Source organism: Sciurus carolinensis, chromosome 4 (assembly GCF_902686445.1).
Source record: "Sciurus carolinensis chromosome 4, mSciCar1.2, whole genome shotgun sequence".
Taxonomy (NCBI): Eukaryota; Metazoa; Chordata; class Mammalia; order Rodentia; family Sciuridae; genus Sciurus; species Sciurus carolinensis.
Window position 1 is genome coordinate 10,946,891 of NC_062216.1, and position 16,922 is coordinate 10,963,812.

General features: G+C 43.5%; 1 pseudogene; it reads left to right on the forward strand.

Annotated features, from left to right (window-relative positions):
- Window positions 1–5,453: 5,453 nt before the first annotated feature.
- On the forward strand, window positions 5,454–7,221 carry LOC124982277 (centromere protein N-like; annotated as a pseudogene).
- The last annotated feature ends 9,701 nt before the right edge of the window (window positions 7,222–16,922 follow it).

Genomic DNA, 16,922 nt, shown 5'->3' on the forward strand with positions numbered 1-16,922 from the left:
CCAGTCACCTGTAACAGCCAGGCATAAGTGGCTACTTCAGTGACATTTTCTCCCTGAACTAGGTAGATCAGTCATCCCAGGAGAGCAAAAAGAAAGCTGGCTTTCGGTGAACATGTCTTGGATGTGACCACTGTGCTAAGGAAGCATTCAATCCACGTGATTGCCTTGAATTCTTCCCATTTTCTGAGAAGAAAATGCAGACTTGATCATTAACAAAACCAGAAAGTCAACACTTTTCAAAGCATATTAGTGAACCACCAGTAGTTTTTTCTTGGATGCTACTCTGCACTGACTGGATACCGGGAGCTGAAGCTGGGTGCCTGCACAATGTGCCCCGTGGTGGCACTCACGACCCATCTGATGCAGCTGCTGGATCCCCTCCTGGGTCATTCTGCCTACAGATTTGTCACATTCCATACAATCGCTTGCAGTCTCAGAGATAATGCTATGGCTGCTAGAGGTCAGAAGCTGGGCAGATTGGCGACTTTGACTAGGACTTGGAGAGACAAGGCAAGTGGATGGGGTAAACTGAAGTTAGCAAGGAAGGGGTGGTAACTGGTGGCATGGTAAGGAAACTCCAGAGGGCATCAGGAGGTGGATGGCCCTCCCATCCCAGCATATGAGGATGAGGGATGAAGGTCGGTGGTGAGAAGGTTAGATCCCTCAGTGAGCCTCTGAGAGTCTGCACCAGGGTGAATGGTGCGGTGGGACCAAGACCAAGGCCAATCTGACCACTTTCCGAAGAGGTGCATTTGTGTGTGCTGCCCCTACATGGCCACGTGGGTTAACTACAACTTCATCTCTATTGGACCTATACAGGGAGTTTTCTGGTTGCTTTCAGAGGTTTTTGAATTCTTCAGTACTTTTTTGCGGCTCCAAATGGAGCTCCAAGAAGCAAGGAAGTATAGGTTTTTTAAATGCAGAGACCCTGAGAAACTTCCAAGATGGCCCATTCTGCCTTCAAGGTCTCCTTAGGTTCTGTCCAGTGTAGTCACATTTCCATCTGTCCTTTAAACAACCTGTCAGGAACCCTGTGATTCTACAACAGGTCTCTAAAACACACTGCCATGGCTCCTTGTAAGTGTGATAATGCCCCATGCCAATGGAGAGGCAATGTGTCTCCTTCTAGCCACTCTGCTGTCATCGTGGGAGCCCCTGGTGGGAAGAGGAGGAGGATGCCTGCATCACTAGGAGAAAGCGTCAGGAATAAGGGTCCCAAGCAAACGTTCCCTAGCTTCTTGGCCTTTCCGTTTAGATGTTCCTCCCTCGCATGAGGCCCAGGTTTACAACCTGCATCAGACACTCACCGACAGCTTCCCTTCCAGTCCTATCCTCCAGTGTCTCCCAAGCACTGTTACAATCTGTGACTCTCTCCGGATCCCAAAGCCATGTCATCTGCACATCCTGGGAATACTTCCAAGCATCTCTCTCATCCATCTTTTTTTCCTACTTCCATCATCCCCACCCTGGCTCAGGTCCTCTTTGCTATCTGGACTTCTATGAAAGGGCTCTCCCAACCTGCTCCAACCCCTGACCCAGGAGTCATTGAGACCCAAGTAGCCTACACAGGTGACAAACTTTGGGAATGGCATTGGAAACCACAGGAATGGATAAGATTGTTGAGGGCAAGAGTAAGAGGGAGCAGAGAGCTTGACTGAAGTCAGGCAAAAGAGGCAAAAGTCATCTGGGCGGGCTGATGAGAAACTGGAAGAGAGGACATGCAGTAGCACATGTTGGCAACTCCTGTGAAAAGCCTGGCTGTCGAGGGCGGGGGGTGGGGGGAAGGTTTGAAAAGGACCACTTTGACTGGTTTAAGATGACAGCCAGTGGAACAGGTATCATGCAAAGAGAAGGACCCAGTCAAGAGGGAAGAGGCTGCAACTAGGGTGATTGAACCCATCTCTCTGAGCGTGTGCAGTGTCCCCGTCTGCAGCCTCACTTTCCTGTCAGTACCCACTGTCAATAAAAGGGCGAGTACAGTACAGTAGATACTTTGAGAGATCAACTCTGTCTTTAATAGCTTTTCCTAGAGTGCGTTGTTATAATCATCCTATTCTATTATCAGTTATTGTTAATTCCTCCCCTAACTAATGAGTATATTAAAGTTTCTCATGTGTCATACATGTATGTACAGGTAGAAAGTTTATGTAAGGTTCGGCACTATTTGTGCTTTCAGGCATCCACCGGGGATCTTGGAACATACCCCCCTTGGATAAGGGGGTCTGCTGTATTTATTACTTTAGAAGATGAGAAGAATAGTATTATCTGCTCTACCGTTATGGTTTGGATATGAAGTGTCCCCCAAAGGCTCCTGTGTTGAAGGCTTGGTCCCTGACACACAATATTCAGGGGTGGAATTGGGGGAAGTGAAGGGTTCTGATCTCATCAGTGGATTAATCCATTAAGGGATTCCCAGCTGAAGGGACTGCTGGGAGGTGGTGGAAACTGCACGAAGTGGAACTCAAATGGAGGCTGTGGGTCCTCAGAGGAGACCCCCCCTTTTCTCTCTGTCTGCTTCCCCGCTGCCATGAGGTGAGCAGCTTTCCTCCACCAGGCCCTTCTGCCATGATGTTCTGCCTCGCTTCAGGTCCAGAGCAATAGAGCCAGCTGACCATGGACTGAAGCCTCTGAAACCATGAGCCAAAATAGTCTTTCCTCCTTTACATTGTTTTTCCTAGGCATTCTATCATGGCGATGAGAAGCTTACTAATACATCTATCTATTTCACAGGTGTTGTAAAACAAATTAAGTGATAAACTGTGAAAATGCTATAAAATGCTATAGTTATTATTTTTAGAAATGATAGGAATTAAACAGTGGGAGAGATTATACACATACCTGAATACAGATGAAATTTACCAAGTGTTCGCTATGTGCCAAGAACCTTCATATGTCCTCTGTTGACCTCTACAACCATCACTGAGGCAGATGGAATTATTCCGGCAGTGTTTTGCAGAAAGGAAAAGGAGGCTTGGAGAAGGGGAATGTGTCCACGGCCACCGAGGTAGGAAAGAGCAGAGCTGGATCTAGAATCATCATTGGTGGGGCTGTTACTATGTAACTGGAGCCTCTCCAGGGTGGTTGAGAAAATTTAATTTACATAATGTAAATTTACTATTAGAATAGATCTTATTCTAAAAGGAAAGTATGGTTATAAGTGTTCTGAACAAAAATGCACAAAGCAAATATTCATGGGCACAACGGCGGCCTTTGTTCTAGCTACACATTAAGGCAGAACCTCAATGTCCTCATCTACTAAAATGGGAATCACCTCTGTGGGTTGTTAAAAGGACTAGAAGAGATGCGTGTACATTTGCTTGCTCATACTATAACTCAGAGATGACAGTCCGTGGAGAGTATGGCCTGTTGTCAAAATGGGTTCCTGAAAACAAAACAATATTATTTTAAAATATTTTACCTCCCTAACTTCAAAAAAAAAGGTGGAGAGGGGAGATTAAACAAAACAGTAAAGTTGAAAATGATTGAGGGGAACGTGGGGCTAACTGCACTGATCTTTTCCAAATATTGAATGTACTTAAAAGTGTTCATAATGAAAAAGTTAAAATAAATGAACAAAACAAAAATCTTCCCACAGAGCAATGAAGGGGAGGGGGGCGCCTTGTGAATGTAATCTAAAATGAAGTTCCTTGGGAAAAATAAAAATGTATTTAAGCTGCTGAGCAGCTGATCTGGGCCCCCAAGAGGGAGAGCGATATAGGAAAGGCAAAAGTGCTTTTTATTTCTCCATTAAACAACAGGCAGAGTAGGCTCAGTGCCAAGAGGTCAAGTGCTTCCCACAGTGATGGGTAGCACCTCCAGGTCTGTGGATCCCCAGTGGCCACAGGACCTTAACTGCAGGGGAGAGGCACCTGCCCTGCTGTCTTGCCTGTTCTGGGTCAGCTCTATGACTTTCGTGGCTTTGGTCTTGTTGACTTATCCCACCTGTGGGTGGGCTCACCTGGTCCTCCAAACCCTAGGGGTAAGCTGTGAAGCAACTGTGGGACTATAGGAACCTTGTTTTGCCCTGTTGCCTCTGACAGTTCTAGCACTCTTCACTGTCTAGTCTCAGCCCACTGTGCTGAAAGCAGCAACTAAGAAGCAGAGGAGGACTGCTACAGGCAGATGAACTGTTGGTAGCAAGAACCTCAAGGAAGGAAGGAAAAACAAAGATTGCCGAGCCAATGCAAGAGCCCCCAAAACACACGCACCTGTAGCCATTTTACAAGGCAATGGTAAACAACAACCTTACACAGTCCATTAACCCCTCAGGGAGTTACTTTACCATCCAGCACAGGATGGTCATTATAGTCTATTTTGTTAAATCACAAAGAATGCTCACATTCTGCAACCTCTACTTAACAGGAAAAAAAGCACACAATATGTTTCTGAAGTTTTTCTATTCTGAACAGTTGCAATAATTTAATTGAGTGCTTACAGATAAATTTCAGGAGCATGGAAAATCAGCTTTGATTTTGTTTTGTTCAGTTGTCAATGTGCCTGCCTGTTCCAGAGTGTTCTACCACTCCAGCTCCTTCATAATGGATTGCAGCAGAGTGTAACCACCACTGAGGATGATCTAAACAAGGGGCAGAAAGCACAAATGCCTACAGAGGGCAGGCAGGGAAGGTGAGGGGAAGCTGGCCAGGTAGGGGCTACAGCAAACTGGAGAACAAATGTCCTCCTACACGGAGCAGCTGCTGTGCAGCTCAAAATCTACTGCCATGCAGGAAAGTCAGCTTGATGTAGCCAGATTTTCTTCTTCTTTTTTAATAAAAGCAAAAGTGGACAATGAACTATCTGAAAAGGAAATTATAAAAACAATTCCATTTAAAATAGCATCAAAAAGAACAAAAACTTAAAAATAGACTTAACCAAGAAGTGAAAGACTTGTCTTCTTAATATAATAACATACTGCTAAAAGAAATTCTAGAAAAATGGAACGACATCCTGTGTCTGTGGGCTGGAAGCTTAATAGTGTTAAGAGGTCAACATTGCCCACAGCAATTAACAGACTGAATGCAGGACCTATCAAAATCTCAGTGGCATTTTGTGTGAAGATTGAGAAATTCATCCTAAAATTTATATGGAATATCAAGGGACCCCAAAGAGGTGAAGCAATCTTTAAAAAATGAACACTGTTGGAGCCCTCACACTTCCAGATTTCAAAACTTACCAAAAAGCTACAGTGATCAAAACTACATACTCCTGGCATAAAGTCAGATATGGAAACCAATGGCATAGAATAAGGATCCCAGAAACAAACACTTATATATGTGGCCATGTGATTCTCAACTAAGGTGCTAAGACCACACAATGGGGAAAGGAAGATCTCTCTGACAATGTGGATACTAACCCACGACAAGGGTGGCTAGGGAGGAGAATAGGAGTTCATTGGATTAGACAGAGGGAAGTGAATGGAAGGGATGGGGGATGGAAACAGGAAAGACAGTAGAATGGATCAGACGTACGTCCCTATGGTCATACATGAACACAGGACGAGTGTGACTGCACATCATGTGAACCACAAGAATGGGCTACTAATTAGAACGTTACACTCCTTGTATATTTAATATGTCAAAATACACTCTACTCTCATGTATATCTAACAAGAATAAAAAAAAAACTGGAAAGCTACTTGTAAAGGAATTAATTTGTATATTTTACTTATTCCATACACAAAATACAACTCAAAATGGATCAAATCCTAAACCTAAGATGTCAAACTATGACAATCTTAGAAGAAGATATAGGGGGAAAACTTCATGACAATGGATTTGGCAATGATTTCTTAGATATGACATTCAAAAACACAGGCAAGAAAAGTAAAAAAGATAAGTCAGAGTACATCAAACTTAAAAATGTCTGTGCATCAAAGGACACAATTATCAAAGTAAAAAGACAACCAATGGAATGGGAGAAAATATTTGATATGGGGTTAATATGGGGTCATATATCTGATATGGGGTTAATATCTAGAATACATAAAGAATTCTTAAAACAATGACAACAGCAGACTTCTGTTGTGACCCTCACAGTTCCCCACACCCCAGAGCCTGCAGGCAGCAGGAACTGCCATTGGTGGCTTTGAAGGCACCTAGGTGGGTGCCAGCACTGCTGCTGAGGGTGCTGCTGGAGACGGTCATGCCAAAGAGATGGAAGAGACTTGCCGAGTTTATCAGGAGGACCATCTTGAAAATCCCCATGTATGAAATGATGACAATCTTAAAAGCCTGGGATTTTTTTTTTTTAAATCTGAAAACCAACTGCAGAGCATAAACTTCCAACAGGGGAAGGAATGTCTAGTTCAGGACTTGGTTCTGCTGTGTGAGAAGTGTTCATGCCTCAACGACACAGCCCTTGGAGACATCATTTATATTCAAGTTCACCAGCACCAAAAAGTTTGGGATGTTTTTCATATGAGTAAAGAACAAGATGAAGACGTTGACCTTTTTGATTCAAACGTTCCTTTAAGAAAATTCTTCAGAGTGCATTTTAAATAAAATGTGACAGTCAGCTTCAGAGATGCTGAGGCAAATGCAGTCTGGATCCAAATTGCCTGTGGAACGCAGTGTACAAGCTGAAGTAATACCAACCTGCATATGTGCTGCCACTTCACTACCACTGCCACCACGTCACCTCCTCCCCACCGAAGAGCATTAGGTCCCTCCTGGGTCAGGCACTGAGAGCTGCTGGCAAACACCATCAGACTGAGGGTGGACCTGAGAAGCCGACACCTGGACTCTCTTAAGGCTACTGTTTTTAAACAGTATAATCAGACCTTTGAAAATCACAATTCTACATCACCTCTACAGGAGAGATGCCTGGGACTAGATTAATGTGGATTTGAGGATCTTTCATGAAAACACAGTAGAAAAAAGAGAGAGTCCAAAGAGTAACTCGAGAAACTTTTGGAGGTTATCCTCAACCACAACTAGAATTTGCACAATATAAGCTTGAAATGAAGTTCAAAGTGACTTAAATGGGGGCATCTTGGCTGAGAGGAAAGAACCCCTCCAGTGCCTTCTTCTGGAAGCATTGAAATCCTTGGCACCGGCCAGTATTGCAGATGCGCCACTTTCTCTACTGCTCACCTGCATACCCAACAAGGGAATGAATTATTTTAAAATCAGAGACAAAAAAGATGTATATGGTTTCGTGGCTCCTTGGCAATGGTGCACATGCATTCCAGTTAATGGCTACCTGGACAGCTTCTGGCTGTAAGCTTGTACTTAAGGTATTGATTCTTGGTATTGAAAATGTAAGTGTTCGTATAATTGTTGGGACTGATTCGTTCCTCCTTGTGCCCCCTCTCCCATTTTTCCTGCTCAATGCAGCAGTTGTGGGCATTTGAGAGGTGACAGGAAGTGTCAGGGCTCTGGACTGACCTTGAGTACAGAATGCTCTGAAGCCAAGCATATGGCACTGTGGTTGATCCTGTTGGTATCACAGCCAGTGCCCTTTTTCCCACTCCTACCTCTACTCGATTCCAGCGAGGTCTAGTGCCAATTGTTGGTTTCTAGGAATTTTCTGCCAAGCTTTGATCACTTGAAAGGAACACCAAGGAACTATATCCAACTCAAAACTTCAAGGAGAATCATAAATTTGGTCCATTCAGAGAGTAGAGTTGGGTCCATTAAGTTGTTACTGAAGGAAGATACATATCCAGTGACTCACTATATAAAATAATTGTTTCACTGTAAATATGATACTTTTCATAGTGTATTTTATCAAAGGTGTAACATCCAAACTAACCATTATAATACTGATTTGTGAATAAAGATACTGAAAATCTAGTAAAAAAAAAAAAACCCTCAACAACCAAAAAAATCAAATAATCCAATTAAAAAAGGGCAATGACTTGAATCTAAATCTAAATATGATATCTAAATTGCCAAGAAGCATATAAAAAGATGTTCAGAATCACTAATCACTAGGGAGAAGCAACTCAAAACCACAATGAACTATCACTTCATACTCAGTAAAAGATGGCTACCATGGGAAAAAAACTGCAGAGTAATATATGTTGGCAAGGATGTGAAGCAATTGGAATGAAAAATAAGGCAGTCACTATGGAAAACAGGATGGTGGTTACTCAAAAAAGTAAAAATAGAATTACTGTATGATCCAGTAATTCCACTTCTAGGCATATACCCAAAAGAATTGAAACCAGGGTCCTGAAGAGACGTCTGTACACCCATACACACAGCAGCATTAATCACGATAGCTGAAAGGGGGAAGCAACCCAAGTGTCCATCAACAGACGGGTGATAAACTAAATGTGGAAGTCTCACTTCCATACTTCATAGTACAGAATATTCTTCAGTCCAAGCTCAAACAACAGGGCTACAGTATGCATGAACTTTGAGGACATTATGCTAAGTGAAATTAACCAGCCACAAAGAGACAAATAACAAGATTCCACTTATGTGAGTTACAGTAGTCAAATTCTTAGAACTAAGAAGTAGAATGGTGGTTTCCGGGTGCTGTGAGGAAGGGAAATTGGGGAGTTGGTTAATGAGTACAGATGAAAAGTTTTGCAAGGTGAAAAACTCTGGAGACCAATTGCATAGAATGAGAAAATAAAGCCCCCAAACCATATACTTAAAAATACTCAAGATGATAAATGTTATGCTATGTATTTTATCTCAATGAAAAATTTAGGGGCTGGGCTTGTGACCCAGTGGTAGAGCGTTTGCCTAGCATGTGTGAGGCACTGGGTTTGGTTCTCAGCACCTCGTAAAAATGAATAAATAAAATAAAGGTATTGTGTCCATATACAACTAAAAGAGATTAAAAAAATTAATAATGAAAAAAATAGCAAAGGTAGAAGTATAAATTTTTATGTGAAATTTCCCAATTTGTAAATATTGGCAATTGTCCCGAACCTGTAGTTGCCTGCTGTTTTAGTCAGCCTTTTCATCACTGTGACTAAAAGACCCTACATGAACAACTTAAAGGAGGAAGTTTATTTTAGCTCAGGGTTTCAGAGGTTTAGTCAATGCTCAGCTGACTCCACTGCTCTGAACCCAAAGTGAGGTAGACAGAATATTAAGGCAGACGGGCATGGCAGAGGGAAGAAGCTTAGGGCATGACATGACATCCAGGAAGCAGACAGCTCTGCTCACCAGAGACAAAATAGAAACCCTAAAGGCATATACTCAGTGACCTACTTTCTCCAGTCACACCCTGCCTGCCTACAGTTACCACCTAGTTAATCCATGTTATGAAGTAATATACTGATTAGATTATACCTTTCATAATCTAATCATCTCACCTCTGAAAATTCTTACATTGTCTCTCACATGAACTTTTGGGGGACACCTTGTATTGAAATGTAACATTATGCACCCAGCCACCTGAAACTCATGCCCATCTCAAATGCAAAACAAATTTAGACCATTTCCAAGAGTCCCTATAATCTTAATAGTTCCAGTAATACCCCAAAGTCCAAGTCCAAAATCTCATCTGAGACTCAAGGCAAACTTAGGGATGTTTTTCCCTACAAAGATAAAAAGCAAATTACATATATCCAATATAGTGGTACAGAGAAAACATTTCTGTTTTAGTCTGCCTTTTTGCTTCTGTGACTTGAAGACCCAACAAGAACAACTTTAGAGAAGGAAAAGTTACTTGGGGGCTCACAGTTTGGATAATAGACAGCCAGCTCCGTTCCTCAGGGCTCTAGGTGAGGCAGAACATCATGGTGGAAGAGTATCAGAGGTAAAAGTAAGCTCATGGCCCACAAGTGACGGAGGCAGGAGACAGGAAGCAAACCTTGGATCAGCAAGCTTTCCTGTATTCTGCAGCGAGTTCCATCGATCAGGCACAGGAGGGCCCATTTTCTGGGTATGGAGCTGACCCCCAGCTTACAGAAGGAGTCGGTTTTTATAATTTCATTGGAGACTGCAGACATGCAGTTTTGACAGTCAGGGGCTAGTTGTACAGGTCAAAACTTTGACTTAGGAAGGTAGTTGTAAGGAAGGTAGTTGTAAAAAGGTTGAAACTCATTATTATCTGGGTAGATAGGAGTCCAGATGCTGAGGGAAAAGTACTCAAATTTTGCCCATTGTTTTACTTTCTCTGGGATAAATTATCTCCCAGAGTTTCAATATCTGCTGTGCCTCCATTTAGGACTAATTTGATGGGGGAAGGTCAAAGTTCAGGGCCCAGCATTCAGTATTTGCCTCCTGCCTTCAAGATGAATTGGAGCTGGGAAGGGGTAAATGTTCGCTTTTGGTGGAGATGCTGGGAATGAACCTGCGAAGGGCTGAAAAGTCTGTTTATCCCCTCAGGGCTCATTGTTGGTGGGAAAGGGTGCACTGGGAGAGGTTTACTGTTTGACCAATTTCCTCTCCTTCCTCTCCAGCCACACTGTCCCTCCATTTTTCTTGGGGAGCTGTCTTGTAGGAATATTATTTTCCATTACCCTTCAGTAAGCAGGTCACATAATAATCAGAAAGGAGAGAGAGAGAGAGAGAGAGAGAGAGAGAGAGAGAGAGAGAGAGAGAGTCAGTCCACACACCAGATACAAAATATATACCCCAAAGGCACACCCCCCTTCCTGCCTTCAGTTACCCTCAGTTAATTCCATTAGGCATTAATTCACTGATTGGGTTAAGCTTCCCATAACCCAATCATTTCTCCTCTGAACTTTCTTGCATTGTCTTACATGAGCTTTTGGGGGTCATCTCACATCCAAACCATAGTAATCTCCATTCCACAAGGGAGAAATAGAGGCACAGAAGGAAGGGATGGGATTGAAGTAAGACCACAATCTGAACAGAGTTGAACAAACAAATCCTATAGCTCCATGTCCAGCATCTGGAGACATGGTATCTAAATGTTCTCTCTGAAGGGTTTAGGTAGCTTCACCTATGGCCTTGCTGTTGGTAGCCCACAGGGCCTTTCTTTTGCTTGCTTCCTGCAGCTTTCCTCAGCACATGTCCTGTTACTGGCGTCTCTTAATCCTGAGGGTCTCCACTGCAGCTTTGGCTTCCTTCTCATATCTTTATGCATTACCCCCTCAGGGGCAGCCCCCAGGGACTCTGACCCTGCTACACTTTGCCTGGCCTCCCAGCCTTCCTTTGAAATTCCAGTGGATGCCCCTGAACTCCAGCATCCTGCATTCCTTCAGAACCAGTTTCACATGGATGATGCTAAGGTCTGCCATCATCTCAAGCAGTAGCCAAGCCTCTTTGGACCATGGCTACAGCATCCTCTTAGTGCCTTGGTGACTGAACATGGTGAAAAAAATTTCCTAGGCCCCCTGTGCAAGGAGGGAACCCCATGGCCTCTTGTCAAAGGAATTTTTACTTTTATACTCTTGAGCCTGATATGGCTGTGGTCTTTTCAATTCCTGAGATGTCTCCAAGCCACCTTTCCTATTGTTTCTGGATAAAGTACTTAGCATATCTTTAGTGGTTGTTCTCTAACAACCACACCTTCCTTAGCCCCAGTTTTACTCACACTTTTCAGGCCAAACTGCAAGCTTTTCAAATCTTTCTGCTTCTGATTATCATAGTAAACTTGGCTAAAAGCCACCAGCAATGTTCATGCCACTGCCTGAAGGCTGTACTGCCTCTGTATTTCCTCTGCCAGATTAATTAGTCCATCACTTTTAAATTCAGCTTTACACAGTCTCAGGACATGGGCAAAATGTAGACAAATTCTTTGCCAGAATGCAACATGAATGATTTCCAGTCCAACTCCAAGAGTTCTCCTCCTCTGAAACATCATGAATCCAGTCCATATAGTCTTATCAGCATTCTAACTTCCTACCAGAATTGCCTACAACATTCCAAAGCATTTCTAGCCTGCATCTCAAAACTTCAACTTCCCCACCTGCAAACCAGTTCCAAAGGCTTCTGAAACACATGGTCAGGTCAGGTACAACAATGACCCCACTTCTTGGTACCAATTTGTTTTAGTTAGCTTTTCATCATTGTGACCAAAAGACCTGACAAGAATGTAGAGAAGGAAATGTATTTTGGCTCATGGTTTCAGAGGTTCAGTTCATGGTCAGCTGAATCCATAGCTTTGGGCCCAACATGAGGCAGAATATCATGATGGAAGAAAGCAGCTGAGGTCATGATAACTAGGAAGCAGAGAGTACTCCACTTACCAAGGATAAAATAAAAACCCCAAAGGCATGCCCCCAGTGACCTACCTCTTCGAGTCACACCCTACAGTTAGCATTCATTTAATCCATATCAGTGGATTAATCTACTGGTTAGGTTATACTTCTCAAATTCTTGCATTGTCTCTCACGTGAGTTTTTGGGGGGAACACCTCATAATTAAACCCTAACACCTGCATAAAAGTGATTTTACCCTCTTTTATAGTAAGTAAATAGACCTCAGTGACCACCCCTTTACCATGTTGTCACCATAGAGGCTTTCAAAGAGGTCTATCCAGAGGCAGAGACCCCTATTACAACCTTCTAGGTTCTTGACACATCACAGAAAAGAATTTAAGGGCACATCAGGTTTTAGTAAAGATGAAGAGCTTTATTAGGAAGTGAAAGGTGAAGACACACATTCTTAGAGCAGAGCACGGGTCAGCTCAAGAGCAAGAAATGCTTTTGGGATCCCAGGCTCTTCTTTTATAGGAAACCTTGTAGGGGTAGGCATGGAAAGGTATGTGGGAGTGACTTCCATTTGGAGAATTCAGTACTTTGATCATGGATGGCAAGATGTTCATGGTAGTCTTGTCTTCTTCCAGGATTTTCAAGCTGATATTGTCTCTTATTTAGATAACATTTGGAATGTGCCTATGTTGCAAGTTTCTTAAAATAGATCCCCCTTTGCTTTATCTAATCTGAAAATATATTGTGTAGGCTAACAGTGCACTTAAGCTTTAATCAAAATGAGGCAGTTTTCACAGAATTTACACAAACTCTAAGATTTGTAGATTTCTTAAATTTTTTTTCTGGAGGAAAAAAACAGGTTTGGGAAGTAAGTCTGACCACAGAGCTTTTAGATATACAATTACAGTTTTTTTCCTTCTCTTTTATCTCTTTTCTGCCTATCTTTAGTCTGTCTCTCCTGTTGCAGTGTGAGTTGGGTCAGTCCTGACAGCTTCAAAGTGATCATACTGGCTCATTCCCCTTGCCAGCGATGAATTTAGAGGCAGGCATGTGACCCAGTTCTGGACAATAAGGTGTGAGAGGAAGTCTTCTGGATGGTTTTAGGAAAGGTTACTTAGCTCTAGAAATGAGACATAACCGGGAAGAAAATAGGCCTATTCCATTTCTTGACATTGGTTCACATCAGAAGAAGATGCCTGGAGCTGCTGCTATCATTTTCCAATCTGAAAAGCCATAAGCAGACTAGAAAGATGAGAAGAATCCAGGCCACTGATATAACCCACCCTGGGGCCTTTTTGCCTCCAGATTTCCTGTTATGTGAGATAATCCAACCCTGTATTATTTAAATTGTTTCATGTTGCATTCTATAAAGGTGTAGCTTAAAAGATGATAAATGATCAAGAAATGAAAAACATATGGATCAAATAAAAGGTATCTGCAGTCATATTTGACCATGAGGCAGGCAGTTTACTACCCTGGATATTTCCCTTATCACTCACATTAAGCACTGCTTCTTATGGAAGGTCTCCCTGCATTTATTCAGACCAACTAGGAGCCCCACATCTTCCATGTTTCCACGGTTTAATCCTTAAAGAAGGTCTAAGGTCCAAGATTTAGTCCTCAGAGAATATCTAAGGTCCAGGGTCCAAGTCATTACTGTTGTTCCCCAAGTATCAGACTACAGTGATGTCATCGAGGCTTCCTTGAGAACAGATGAACAACCCACTAGGTCGCAGCTCTGGCTGGCTGTCTCTGACAGTGTCATTGCCAGTCCTGCCACTACTTTCCCTGTTCAGCATCTGTACAGTTTTTGATCTGAAAGCTGCTGGGTCCTATTGATACACATGGCCATGTCAGCTTTCTTTTGATTAGCATTAGCATGGTGTATCTTTTTCTACCCTTGTACTTTTATTTGTATGCTTATGTGTAGGTATGTAGTGGGCTCCTTGCAGGCAGCATATAGTTAGGGCTTGCTTTTTTATGTAATCAATCTCTCCCTGTTATTTGCAGCAGCCACTTTCTGGTTCACTGCTTTAAAAAGAAAGGCAGAAAGGAGGACAATCCTCTCTGCGAAGGTTTGAATGTGTCCTCCAAAATTTCCTGTTGGAAACTTAATCCCTAAATTCATATGCTAATGTTATTTGAGAAGGTGCCTTTGGGAGCTAATTCAGATTAGATGAGGATTTTATAAGATGATGAAGAGACCCCAGCTGGCACATTTGCTCTGTCTGGCCATGTGATGCCCTCTGCCATGTTGTTTTTTTTTGAGACAAAATCTCACTAAACTGCTTAGGGCCTCACTGAGTTGCTGAGGCTGGCTTTGAACCTGTAATCCTCCTGCCTCAGCCTCCCAAGTTGCTGGGACTACAGGTATGCAAGCCCCTCCTACCTCTGCCATGTTAAAATGCAGTAAGAGGCCCCTTGCCAGGCTACCACCATGCTTCCAGAACTTGGACTTCTCAGCCCTGAGAACTATGAGCTAAAGAACCTCTATACTTTATAAATTTCCCAGTCTGTGGTACTCAGTTACCGCAACAGAAAACATTAGTCTCTCTTCTCTCTAAACCCTAATAACACTTTTAAAAATTATTGTTCCCTACATAGATTTACAAGATAATGGCAAGGAGTTTAGAAATAGGGCAGTACCTGGCTTGAAACATGTGGTAGGGGAAGTCAGAGAAATGAGAACTTTATAGATTACTGCAATAGTTTAGTTACTATACAGAGGACCAGAAATTTAATAAGTAACTCTGAATAAAGTTTTTCTACTGAAAGGAAAGTTGGTGACAGACTGTTATCATCACCAAAATTTCTTTTCCCTGATCTCTAAATAAATCTTTTTCACTCCCTCCTAAAATTATGTAAAGAATCAGACAGTTTCAGTGTCAGATCTGGTGCAAACTTGGAGCAATTAATGCTATCTTTCCTTTCACAGTTAAGGAAATCAGAAAAGTAAAATATATGCCCCAGGTCATGCCCCTCCCTGGCTAGTGCTAGAGTTTGGAATATAACCCTTTCCTTCCCTATTTCCAAAAAGACTACTGAACCTCATTGAGCTAATGTTAACTTCTGATTGTAATTAAAAAGATCATGTTAATTTCTACTCTACATCTTCATTTTGACTTGTGGTCCCACTCAGAATCTGAGAAAAACCACAACAAAATAAAGAAAATCATATAAGAACAGAATGAAACCCAATGATAGCAATATAGATCACTTCACAGAACAAGTGGGACACCTGGTAAGAGGTGAATGTAATGCATGTAATGAATATCAATGAATGTAAATGAGTTTTCCAGGAGGTAAATGGAGTGCAGGATTGTCAGCTCCATCTTGTGGTTTTCTTTAGATACTGCTTCTAAGATTCATTTATGAACCCACTAACCATCACAGGACACCTGACAACTTGAGTGTGAAGATCTAGAACAATGACTCTCAAACTTTAGTGTGCCTGCGAATCACATGATGATTACATGAAAATGCAGATTCCTGAGCATCTCCCCCAAGACAGGTAAGAGGATGAAATGGGGTCCGGGAATTTATAAAGCTCTCCAGATGAATATGATCACATATAGGAAATACTGACAGCAATAAGAATGAGTGATGCTAATTCCCTGTGAGGAACGGGCTATTCTGAAGAAAAGTTTGGAAGAAAACTATCTTGAGATTTTACCCTGCTTGCAAGTTAAGAAGTTAGCCCGCTAGTTTCATGAATACTGGTAGGAGACATGAGTCCCCTGGGTCAGAGAAAAAGGACAATCCTTAACAGCAGTGGAGTAGCCAGCATTATCACTGGGTCAATTTCCTGAGCCTCGATTCCCACAAGTCTTTGTGATGAGGGAAGGAAAGTTGCACTATAGAAGAGAAACTCCCACATTTAGGAAACTGGAATCTTTTATAATGGGGACTAGTTCTGGCAGAACTTTGGAAGGGAAATTATTTCTGCCTTTCAAAGCTGTTCACCACGGAAACAGCCTTGAAAAATTCAGACAGAGCCTCTGAACAGGAATACGCAAGAGTCGCTTCTCTGCAGAAGCCAGGAACAGAAGCGCCGCAGGTGCGAGTATCCGCCAAGGCAGGCTGCAAAATAACCACAGCCGCGCAGGGACGGGCAGCTGGAGGGACTCCGCCTGGTCTGGGCCCCTGGCTAACGTGGAAGAAGTGCCTCACGCCTTGCTCTACCGAGACCTGCTGGTGTCGTGGGACCTGCCAGGCGTCGTGGGACCTGCCTGGTGTCGTGGTACCTGCCAGGCGTTGTGGGACCTGCCAGGCGTTGTGAGACCTGCCAGGCGTCGTGGGACCTGCCAGGTGTCGTGGTACCTGCCAGGCGTTGTGGTACCTGCCAGGCGTCGTGGGACCTGACTGGTGTCGTGAGACCCGCCAGGCGCCGTGGGCCCTGCCAGGTGTCGTGGGCACGCTCCACGCTTATTTGCTTTGCCTTCAGCCTCGCACCTCACCGGGCCCAGGTAAGTGGTGGTCATTTTACTCACGAGCAAACAGGTCCTGAGCCACTAAGGCTTAGTCAACCACGGACAAGCACCGGGCCTTCTCGGCGCGCTTCCCACTACCGCTGTCCTCGCGGGTTTCCCCAGCCCAGCCCAGACGACGGACGCGAGGGACCTGCCCTCGCGAAGGAAGGCACTGCCGCTCTCAGCGGCGAGCCCGCCAAAGCTGCCGAGGGCCCAGCCACGACTTCTGAGCCAAGTCGGGATTCCCACCTCGGGGCCCGAGGTTTCCGGGACCCTGGCTAAGTAGGGGGCGCCTAGACTTCGTTTCCCACTACGAGACGGACGTAGAGGTCCAGGGATACCGGAGTCGCACACGCCGCTGACGGACG